This window comes from Patella vulgata, chromosome 3 (assembly GCF_932274485.2).
Source record: "Patella vulgata chromosome 3, xgPatVulg1.2, whole genome shotgun sequence".
Taxonomy (NCBI): domain Eukaryota; kingdom Metazoa; phylum Mollusca; class Gastropoda; family Patellidae; genus Patella; species Patella vulgata.
In genome coordinates this window covers 20,700,389-20,713,123 of record NC_065881.2, presented here as the reverse complement: position 1 = coordinate 20,713,123, position 12,735 = coordinate 20,700,389, and the positions used below count along the sequence as shown (strand labels likewise).

The window sequence follows — 12,735 nt, the reverse complement described above, 5'->3', positions numbered from 1 at the left end:
CCCCGCCTTTCGAAGAAAGCAGATGACTATTAAAATGGGTTCGCCTGTCCGTCCGTCACACTTTTTGGGACACAATAAGTCTCTTTCTAATTGAGCAAGAATGTTCAAACTTGGTGTAGGTGTTTATTAGGTCAATGCCTTGATGGAGTTCGAAGATGAGAATTTTTGCTTAGGGTAAGCAGAGATAAGCAATTTGATTGGTTGATGCTTTGGGACACGATAGTACTTTAGTTCTAATTAAGTGAGAGTGATAAAACTTGGTGTATAGTTTCATTACATCAATACCTTGACTAAGTTCGATAATGAGAGTTTTCTGCTCAGGGTAAGCAGAACGATAAGCAATTTGATTGGCCGAGACTTTAGAACACAATAACTCTCATTCTAATTGAGGTAGAATGTTCAAACTGGGTGTAGGCGTTCATTTAATGAATGCCTTGATGGAGTCCGATGATGAACATTGTCTGTTTAGGGTAAGCAGAGATAAGCTATCTGATTGGTTGATGCTTTGGGGCATGATAACTTTGGTTATAATGAAGTGAGGGCGATAATAGCATGACTAAGTTCGATCGTGAGAATTTTCTGCTTAGGCTAAAGAGCGATAAGCAATTTGATTGGTCAGGACTTTGGAACGCAATAACTCTGCTTTTAATTAAGGTAGAATGCTGAAACTTGATTTAGCTGAATGTCTTGACTCAGTTCAGTAATTAACATTTCGGGCTAAAGCTAAGCAGAGCTAAGCAATTTCAATGATCGATGCTTTGGGACAAGATAACTTTGATTCTATCTGATAGACAGTGATGAAACTTAGTGTATAATTGATAATCAGTTTGATTGCTCGATACTTTTGAAAAAAATAAATGTGCGATTAATTAATATGGGTCATCTATTTATTTAGGTATTTCGACGGGGTCATCAGCCTCACTGTTGGCTTGTTTATTAATGTTATATGCTTGGTAAGGACTTGTTGGTAAAATCTTGTTGAAACGTCGCAGTGAATTAAACTATAGAATTTGTTATCCATAAATAGTGTGTTATTTGATTATGCTTCAATTACTAAATGCCTGACCCCATGACTCACCTACAATGCCCAACTAGTCTTATGCGGGACATATTGTGATCAATGGCCAACTGATAGCAGTGGCGGATTTGGCCATCGGGCGCGATCGCCCGATCGGACAAAAAAATGAAAAATATAATTTTGTCCAATTCGTCTAAAAAACCTTTTTCTGCTGAACATTATATGGTGGGGGGGGGGGGGGGGTATTGGACCGGCCATGGAACTACGATGATGTGGCCAGTGTCTTTAACGGGCCGCCACGCCATCACTGGAGTCTGGAATGGGCTGGTAAAATAGACTTTCTGGGCCGGGTGTGCTGGGTGTGGGCCGGAATTCGGAATCCTGCAATGGGGATTCCGAATTCCATCACAGGAGGAATCAACTAGCGCTCCCGGCAACAAAAATGGGACATTTTACAATGAAAATATTCCTACTTATTCAATATTCCTAACTGGTTAATCAAATGGTCAAAATTTTCTCAACTAGTCCCATTTTTAAACCAGTTAAATTCTCTTGACTCTTGACGATACAATGATAATACGTTAATTAATAATATGACGATATGATAATTTCACAGGTTGATGGTTGTAAATTACTTGTAGGTCGGGGTTTTGGCCTAAATTAATCGATTTATGAAATATATTATTTGACAAAGATTATAATCAGATATGCCACCAAATCGCATATTTGGGGTTCATTAAAAGGGGTAGCTCCGACAAGGAAGCCCGGACCGGTTCCCGGCCCCAATCTGCCCCTGACTGAAAGTGTACCACTATATTTATGCCTGATCTTGCTTGACCCATTACCCACCTAGCTAGAGTGTCAACAATTTTAATGCGTAACCTACAGTTCCCAACAATTTTAATGCATGGTCTAGTCTGACCCACCTAGCAATTTTTGTGTCGTTTTTTTCATTATTTATTGATTTTTCGATATTTGGGGTTTTTCGGTAATTAGTATCAAAAAAGTTTTTTCGGTATTTTGTCTGCATTTTTCGGTACTTTTTAGATTTTTATCTCGGTACTTTTCGCATTTTTTCGTTATATGGTACAACCGAACCGGTTTTTCATCAAAGACTCTATGCCTGGCAACTTTTGTGGTATAGTCTAGATAACGTATCCACAGATCCATTTCACAACAAGTTGAAAGTTTAAAAAGAATCGTTGCGAAGATAATTTGAAATGCATTAACGACTAGGCATCACAAAAGTAATGTCGACCAATTTCTTCTTTCGCTTTAGGCAGGCCTATGATATTAAAAGGATATCATCATTGTCGCTGCCCAGATCTCCTGTTTCTTCTTGTACTTTGGCTAGTGTCCATTGCTGAAGAAAAACAGTAGTTGCGATTGTCACAGTAATTCCAATGAGGTGGATGGTTGTGACATTAACAAAGAGGAAATCGTGAGCCATGCTTTTGGGTAAATGTATTTCAAATTATCTCTGTAATTATCATTTTTAAACTTAGAACTTGTTGTGAAATACATTTTACACTTTACACTTTCACAATTGACAAATATGAATCCATGATACCATCTGGCTAGATTCTAGATGATACCACAAAAGGTTGCCAGACTCTTCAAAGTAAAAATCTATCATATTACCATTTGTGGACCAGAAATGAAATGCAATGTGGGTTAACGTCCTACTGTTCTAAACTTGGTCAATGAAGATGGCTATTCGTCATACAGTGTGAAATGAGGTAAAATTTGTCCAGACACAGGGGTCGAATTCCGGACCTCGTTGAGCCTTACCCACTGAGCCACTATTTCGGCCAATTTCTAAACAAACAGAATAGATAAATTCTTAACAACTAGATATATTTGCAAAGATATATTAAAATTCCTTACAGTTTTGCTGGAATATTATTAAATCTTGTTTTCTGATTTACGAGATCTGGTATAATTAATTCCATCCTCCCCTAAAAAACTACTACACATTTTTATAATAAGCCAAGCCAAGAGAAAGACTGACAATTGTCCCGTTTTGTTCTTAAGCAATAATCTACGATATCCAAAATCTTTTTTTGAGGTAATATTTAAGTTTAGTGATCCTGAAAACCCCATAAATGGCATATTACAAGCCGTACAAAACAGAAAAATGACGATTATCTGAAAAATCATTCATTTTAGGGAAAATCTTGCCGCACTCTTGGATTTTAGCCATCTTGGATTTTGGAAATCCTTTTTTTAGATGTTGTATTTAAGTTTTGTGACATCGAAAACCCCTTAAGCGGCATTACAGGGCATATCAAACTGTAAAATGACGATTATCCGAGGCATCGATCATTTTAGGCAAATTTTGACTGCCATTTTGAATTTTCGCCATCTTGGATTTTGGGAAACTAATTTTATAGATCAATTGTAAGTACAATGACTACGGAAACCCTATATATGATATATCACAAGTTTTACCTTGCGTGATACTCATCCATCCTAACAAGAAATTCATTTTTCGTCAAATTTTGGCGACCATTTTGGAAATCAGACGGATTCAACCGAAAATGACGTCACAGAAGTGACACACTATCAAAATCGTCTTCAGTGACAAATTTTTCTTCAGAAACAACCGGTCCCTAAATATCGGTGTGATTGCGACAACCCTAAATAAACGTTCACATGGTTAGTACCCTATCTCGCCGAGGCACAACATTTTAAAATTGACAGTCTACTCAAGACTTTTGTTGAGTTTGCGGCCACCGCAGCTGTACAGACTGGGTCACTGACCGTATTTATTTATGCCAAATGAATAACTTAAGAAGACCAGACACAAAATTTGGCTAAATTTACCCTGAACATGATTTGGTAGTAAACTTTTAAAATAAATCTTGAAAAAAAATGCCAAAACGTTGCTTTTTTCAGAATAATCTGTTGATTTGGAAAATATATGATTCATTCACCAACATGTGTCATATAACAGCAGCTGTAGAATGTTATTGCGAACATTTTGAGCCATATTCCATATCAATAGGTCAATCTGTGAAAGAGTTATGAAGGTTTCCTTGACGCGCTCAATTTCAATGAAAAAACGGCGGCCATTTTTAAAGATGGCCGCCAAAATGGCATTTAGCAAAGTGACCCGGAAGTCCATCAACCAAATTTGAACACTTCGGGCACCAGGCTAACTGAAAATCATGGTTGAATTTATTCATCAAATTGGTAATGATACTCCGAAATCCGAGGTCTGCCACATGGACTATTATTGTTAGTTTGTTTTCAGTTTGAGTGAAGTCTGTGAAGCCTGTACAGAGCAGTGGACGCTTACGGTTGGCCCCCCAACCATTCACTTAATGTGATATGTACGTTGGTACGTGATTTCTGGGTAGTGTGTTATGTCCGTGGATTTGTCCTGTTAAATTGTTTGTGTCATGTGCAGTCCTCTGCACTTACTAGTATAGTATGAACCAGGAGCTGAGTATGACGTCATCACTGCCATGTTGGAATATAAATTCATCAATTAAGGAGCAATTTCCAATGACCAAGCATGCCAAGTTTCATGTCGAACTCAGGCTTTTTTTTTTTTCGAGGAGCCCCCCCCCCCCACTCTCCCCACAACTCCCACAAGAACAACAATGACAAGATGACTAGCGCTTCAAGAGCAGTTCAAGGTGCAAAACATACCATATTAATTTACTTTCTCCTGAAATTCTATAGTCAGGCTCACTAACCCGAAGGTCCGTGATTCAATTCCGGTATTGGACGAGAAAGTTCCTAGGGATTTGCCTGCGGGGTTGCCCCTTGCCAGTCGTGTAGTGCGGGGGCGTGGCAAGGAAAAGCGTCAAGTTGTTCGGATGGGACGACAAACCGGACAACCTTTCCTCATAACACATTGCATACTGTATACTCGTCGTCATTAGCTCGGATGTTGGGGCAGAAAAAGTGATGTTAAATCAGGAGTTAATTCATTTCATTTTCTTTTTAAACCCAGCCAATTTGATTTATATGAGTTAATCACTATTACAATGTTCCGGGTTCGAAGTACTTTCAAATTGTTAAATCCTGGTTGCCCCATCCCAGAACCTCACCAAGAAACATTCTGAAAAAGTATGATATAAAATATAAATATTTCAAAACCAAAACGAAAAAAAACCTCCTTCCGATTGTTATTAGCTGGCAATCGATATTAATGGGTTCTTAGTGCATCATTTTCAAATTCCCAATCGGGCATGAAAGTCGGGGTCGCACATTTTGTAAATTCCTTTAATTGTTGATCTGGCATATATATAGAGAGAGAAATGGGGTTTAACGTCCACTCGACACAAACTATATCATTTCGGGACTAACATATGGTTTAATTTTATTTCAATAATTCGCTTGCGCGTAGGGGTCTCTTTAGCAGTGGGAGGAAACCGGAGGACCCGGAGAAAACCCACGAGGTTGGACAGGCGACCCTACTCCTTGTCACGTAAAACCGTGGATTCGAAACCACGCCAGTTGACTCAATGACAAGCATTATGATACAGCACGCACGTGCTAACCATTCGGCCACCCAATCCCCCGATCTGGCATAGAGTTTAGATATATGAGTGTTAAATGAATCATATAAGAAATTGTCTAAGTGTGACACATCAAATTATTATTTATTACCATATTATTCTATAATAATTTTTATATTAATCATTGGTAATATAAATAATAATTCAAAGATCAAAGTTGATAACCATTAAAACTTTTGTATATAAATTTGAGCTCCGTGTGCTTGAAAATTCACAGACTCTGTAAACACATAGACACAGTAAAACTTTACGTTTTGTGGCTCATTTGGGGAAGAGAATTGTTTGAAATCTAGCAAAGCCTACCAACGAACAGTTTCGTATAAAATCACCATGTTGAACACTGTATATCTATTTACTTTAGTATGTTTGATCTCGACAGCATTGGGTAAGTAAATGGTTCAATCTTTTATTTATTGTATGGAATGTATCCATGTAGGTGCATTTGAAAGTGACATTGTGGTTACTGAAATGAGAGAGAGAGAGAGAGAGAGAGAGAGAGATGGGATTTAACGTCCACTCGACACAAACTAGGTCATTTCGGGACTAACATAATATGGTTCAATTTTATTTCCATAATTAGCTTGCGCGTAGGGGTCTTTAGCAGTGGGAGGAAACCGGAGGACCCGGAGTAAACCCACGAAATTGGACAGGCGTACCTACTCCTTGTCACGTACAACCGGGGATTCGAAACCACGCCAGTCGACTCAATGACAGACTTTATGATACAGCGCGCGCACGCTAACCATTCAGCCCCCCCCCCCCCCCCCGGTTACTGAAATGAGATGGGGTTTAACGTCTTACCTTTCTGTACCAACCGGGATTATGAAATCGGGCTTACATCATGCATAGTGCTATGAGGAAAAATTTTTCCGGACAGACACTTTTCCACCCATTCTACGTTTTCGTACCATTCGAATGACTAGAAGATATTTATCTCCAGAACCCCCTTTCTACACCACTGACATGGTGAAACCACGTGGAAAATTCTAGAAGCACTTTCTCGGTAAACTGCTGGACCGCCTGTGTTATGAGCCGAAGTCAAGCACGGTTTCTAAGGTATGAGCGTGGGCATTTTCGTCGACGTAAGCCGTTCTCCTCCATCGGCCCCATCTGCAATAGTCCATGATGGAATAGAAAAAAAGTACGTTACTCCCCATTTCATTTCCAAAACTTCCCCCTTGCTTATTTAGTCGACTGCACCATTATATCTGATGCCCACATTCAAACAAACAAAAATCGAAATGAAATATTACTTTCGAACTCGGGAGTGGGGGGTGGGGGATCTACTATTTCGAGAAATACTTCCCTTTGCACTTTTCACGGATTTTAAAGTCCTTTAACCGCTGCCCTCATAACAGTCATGTCAATTTATCAACCGTAATAAATAATATTCAGCCGAATGATAGAAATTTGCATTGGAAGTTAAGTTGTTTTATTTGGTACAGGTACCAGTATTAGGAGATCAAGTGGCTGTGATACTGCTCAGCTGGATAGGTGCACGGAAGCCATGACAGATGCAGAAAAAATATTTACATTCGGTAAACGTGGTACCAACGGTCCTCTCTCAGAATGTGGGTAAGTTAAATAAATATATTCTCGTTGCTTTCCAGAACAAACGTGATTACCTTAGCACATTTCCAGAATAAATGTAAATGAAAATAGTAAAAGGCATTTTTATTGAAAGCGATCTAAATAGAGAGCTTTATGAATATCAATAAACAAATTAACAAATACCGGAATTGATACGGTGTTGGACATTAGTCCGACCTCAGACCTAATTTTTTTTAAATAATTAATAGGATAGTATACCTTCTTAAAAAAGAAGGAAGACCTACCGTTTAACACCATATCAAATGGTCTTTGAATGGCTTCCATCTGTTAATTTGTTTATTGTTAACCGTTTGCATTTAACCCTCTGTAACATGTTTGATTGGAAGCGGGCGTTAAATAAAGCTATTTCACACACATTGATTGTATCATTGCTTGACAACGGTGAGAGTACCGTCATTGAAACGTTGCTTTTTAAGGCGTTAAATCGCTATACTTTGGCGCCTAGAAATGAACACAAATGGGTCGCAACGCATATAATAATGTAATATGAATGTATATAAACTAACCAGTTATGTTCGGCGAGTACGCGATTCGTCCAAATTGAATAGCAGTCTTTGGCGCATGGTTATTCAAGTCTACACCGGTATTGTGGGATATGTTTAGTTTCGTTCTCGAGTCGCTACATTACAAATGACACCCAAAAGCATCCTGGCGCGCGACTCGCGTGCCAATTTTACAATGCTCATCAGAAGCCCATCTTTTCACGGTAAGATAACATCAATGTTGATTTAAATAAACCAATGTCGAAGATTTTGGATGATATTGAGATAAAGACTTGCTTCCTTTAATAAACGGGGGCGAGGGGGAAGGGAGGGGGGGTAACCGAATGGCGGTTGTATCATAAGGTCTGTCATTGAGTCAACTGGCGTGGTTTTGATTCCACGGTTGCACGTGGCAAGTAGTAGGGTCGCTTGTCCAATCTCGTGGGTTTTCTCCGGGTCCTTCGGTTTCCTCCTACTGCTAAAGACCCCTACGTGCAAGCGAATTATTGAAATAAAATTGAACCATATGTTAGTCATATGTTAGTCTTTAATAAACCTAGTGAATTTTATCTATAAAGCTGTTATTAAAAAGAGTAAGCTTGCCGCGTTTTCAGAACTAATGTTCAACCAAAATTTTTATCATTATTTTCATTACCAGATTATTTAGTGAAATGCGTACCTTTTCAATTAATTATAGATTAATATTAGATTTTATATAATGGTTACTTTTGGAAATAATCCATTATATTTTCATTATTCTAGACTATACAATGAAATTGTTACTTATTATTTTGTTATTTTAGATTATACAGCGAAAGTTGTTACGTACGAAACTAATTTATTATTTTTATCCTTATTTTAGATTATGTAGTTAAATGATTATTTATTATTTTTAATATCTTAGAAATGATTACTTATTATTATTTTTATTTTAGAGTATATGGTAAAATGGTTACTTGGTATTATTTTTAATATTTTGATTATATGGCGAAAATGGTTACTATTTTTTTTTTACTGTTATTATTTTAGATTATATAGTGAAATGGTTACTTGTTGAAATAATTTATTATTGTTATTTTAGATTATACAATGATATGGTTACTTGTTTGAATAGAAATAATCTTCTAGCTAATTGTGCTGGAACAGAAGCTTGGTTCAGTGCTAGATTAGTGGTAGATTCATTTGGTTACATGTGTGGTGGTGGTAGAAATGGTAAGTAAAAATATATAATAATGTAAAAGTGCATCCTTCTGGTATCGGTTATCAAGATAGGAGTTAATTTGAAATTAGCATACGTTAATCTATGTCATGGACTTCGTCGTATTCCAACTTTTTTATAAATACAACCCAATGTGTACACGGGTGAACTTCGGTTTTCGTCCCATGGGAAGGGCTAGACATAATTTCCTTGCCAGCCCGCAAGCATTGTCCCTAGGAAGCTGGAAACAAGCTTGAACAAGGACATCTTGTTCATGAGCCATGGCTTCTTTATCAAATGACCTGGCAATGTTTTGAGAAGCAAATATATTCCTACATGGCACGTGCGCGCTGTATCATAAGGTCTGTCATTGAGTCAACTGGCGTGGTTTCGATTCCCCGGTTGTAGAACTTGTACGTGTCACGGGGTCGTTAGTTAAAAACACGCCAAAACATGTAGGATTCTTTATTTAGGTTTTAACCTCACATAAATATATGAAGGGCGCCTGTCCAACCTGGCGGGTTTTCTCCGGATTCCCCCTTCACCCATTAATCCAGCCCTAAGATAATGTATCATATCTATTCCTGTATTTTCAGAAACTTTAGCAAATATGGACTGTTTTGATAACCCAGATGTAGAAGATGCTGTGTATACTTGTATTAAAAACTTTCAGTCTGATATGAATTCATCTGGTGATGCTTGTAGGTAAGTAATGGTCTAAAATTAGTTTATATTTAAATTGTCATGTAAATAAGATACAGTGATGATTTATTAGGGAATTTCGGAAGTTGGGGGGGGGGGGTAAGGTTTAAAAGGGATATCACTTCAAGCAATGTCTACGATATCATCTTTGATGGAAGCTTGCGAAAAATGAAAAGAAAGTCGGTTTAACGTCCTATTGTTATGCCCCGACTGGGTCAATAAAGACGGGCTTTGCCACACAGTGTGCTATGAGGGAGATTTTACCCCGACAACGGCGCTACGGCCTATTCTTACATGTATATCGAATTCCGAACTTTCTCGGCCAACACCGGGATCGAACACGGACGCCAGGTAGGTGAGCCAACGTCTTACTCACTGAGCCACAGCGGCACCCATGTACGGCAACCAGTGACAGTATATTAGCTACGTTTTCGGCTTTCTTTTCTTTTGGCATTTGTATAAATTAATAATGCGGTGGTTATGATTCTAATGGGTGGAGCCAAATCAACTGAATGTTAAATATAAAGTTAATAAAACCTGAAATAAAACAAATGGACATTTTGATTGATTTTTGATAAAGTGAATATAGTTGAAAATGTGACATTTTGGGGTCGGCTCCTCGGTTCTCCAGTTACATGCTCAATACTTAAAGTTACAATTTCATATTTTTAAGTTTATTTTTAAAATGTATTAATATAAAGCCCTAAAATAGATAGTATCTATAAACAGTCCTACCTTGTTAAAGAATAATCCTATTAATCCTATAATTCACTATTGCCAGTTGAGAAATTGGCAAAAATATCATTTTCAACTTCAAATTCAAACGTTTGGAGATAGCTATTCCATGGTGGGGAATATGAAAACAAGGGAGGTAATTGGGAGGTAATTGTGTTATTATTTCTGGTGTTATGATTTTTAAGAGTGAGAATGACACCTATGATCGTATAATAGTGAGTTGACAACCTATTAACAAAAGACATAGAAATAATTATGTTTTGACTTTCTTAGAAAATATGAAATTGTAACTTTAAAGTTTCTCTGATTTTTTTTTTAAATAAAATAAAACTGCCCACTAGTTTTGTTTTCTTTTTCAATGCAGTTCTGTGGGAAGAATACCAGATTGTGTTGCTCATGAAACCCTACGTGTGTGTTCGCCTGGCGCGGCATCCGCCATGAAAGACATCATGCGCCATGGTCTTAGATCTCTTGATGAAATTTTTAACTGTTGATTCAAACTTTATAAGTCTGCTGTGGATTTATTGTGTGTTGTGTCGGGATTAGGTCAGAACGGCCATAAACGATAACGACCAAAATTCACTTTGGTCAAAAATCAAAATGGCAATAATTTGTTCATATCGGCTAATATTTTTGCTGTTTTGACCAAATTTGTCGGCCGTTATGGTATATGGCCGTTATATCCGTAACCCGTTCTGTCTGCAGTACAATAACCACTATAAACTAACTAACAACTAATATTGTGTTTTCACAGCCAAGGTCTAGTGTGATATGTTTAGTGACTAGTGACTAATTATTGAAGTTGAGAAATATAACATGTTTGTAACTTTAAATAAAAAAAATATTGTAAAGATATGGTCTTTAGTTCTTGCCGCACTGCTTCCAATTCCGACATTTACCGATAATCTGGGCGTACCGCCCTTATAGGCTGGGCAATCGGGCCTAGTGAGCCCCCCCCCCCCAACATACACACTCACACAGAATATCAGTAACGTTAGAAGTAATGAAATGGAATGGGGTCGTGTGCCGTCACTCGATGTTCAATTGTCCAAGGAACAAGCATGCCAAGTGGTACACCCCCCCCCCCCCAGGAAAAAAAATAGTCGGTCGCAAAATCAGTGCAGTCGGTCGCAAAATAAGAGCAGTCGCAAAATCAGTGCAGTCGGTCGCAAAATAAGAGCAGTTGGTATCAAAATAAGTGCTGACTGCACACGTCTCGCTACTCACGCAAAACGTTAGTATAAAATAACCTTGTCAACTTAATGTGTTTCACTCTTATTCTGTTGTGAGTATGTAGGTCTAAGAACAAAATTTCCCCCAGGGAGAAAAATAGTCGGTCTCAAAATAAATGCAGTCACTGCAGTCGGTCTCAAAATTATGCATCGCCGTCTTAATAAATTAATGAGGTAAACAAATAATGCCAGAATATATCCCAAATACTAGTCGGTCGCAAAATCAGTGCAGTCGGTCGTAAGATATGAGCAGTCGGTATCAAAATAAATGCTCACTGCACACGTCACTCTACTCACGCAAAACTTTAGTATAAAATAACCTTGTCGACTTATCATGTTTGAAAAAAAATGTTTTTCACCCCATGGCAAAAAAATAGTCGGTCTCAAAAATAGTGAGTTCACCGCAGTCGGTCGCAGACTAAAAGAATTAATGGGGTGTTTTCTGACCATCAGAATTCTGCAAAATCTCTCCCCAAAGTCCAGGGCATTTCAGAGACCAAGTAAGCGCCCCATTGAGGTAAAGTGCCCTCAGGCCCAGTCCTCAAAAGTTAAAAGCTCAGTTACATATCGGCGCTCAATTCCATTATGCCATCATTCTTCAACTCCTTCTCTGACTTTTACTATCTCATCACTATCATATTCACAGTTACAGTGAATCGCCCAGTTAGTAGTACCACTAGTGAGTGAGTCGTGGGTCAAAAGACTGTAGAATTGTTAGTTCTACTCTCACAAAACAGGCGACATTGACAGATAGGCCTCAAGATTCTGTCCCATTTCTTATCCTCTCGTTAACGAGAATTTGGATCCATTTGCCATGACATTGACTAAAATTATCAGGCCCAGTCCCAAAAATTAAAAGCTCGGTTACACATCTCAAATTTTTTCGCGCCTAGGGCGCTCGATTCCATTATAACATCATTCTTCCACTCCTCTGTTGTTTTATGCTGTCTTAGCACTACCATATTCACGGTTATACTGAACTGCCTAGTTATGTTAGTAGTACCACTGGCACTGGGTCGTGGGGCGTCAGACTATACAAAAGCTCTGTCAACTCTTGCAAAACAGGCGGAATTGACAGGGGGTAGATCTCGAGATTTTGTCTAATTGACTCACATTTCTGGCCCCCTCGTCCACAAGAATTTCTCCCAGCAATGACCTCAAATGCTAAGATATTGACTCAATTTTTCAAAATTTTCTCAGGTTGCTCAGTGTTATAGGCACAACC

General features: G+C 38.2%; 1 long non-coding RNA gene across 1 annotated transcript; it reads left to right on the top strand.

The window, feature by feature from the left end:
- The first annotated feature begins 5,705 nt into the window (after positions 1-5,705).
- On the top strand, positions 5,706-11,131 carry LOC126814348 (uncharacterized). Its single transcript, XR_007677543.2, has 5 exons — positions 5,706-5,935; positions 6,996-7,125; positions 8,725-8,855; positions 9,438-9,546; positions 10,643-11,131. It is a non-coding gene; the product is annotated as an uncharacterized LOC126814348 (long non-coding RNA).
- The last annotated feature ends 1,604 nt before the right edge of the window (positions 11,132-12,735 follow it).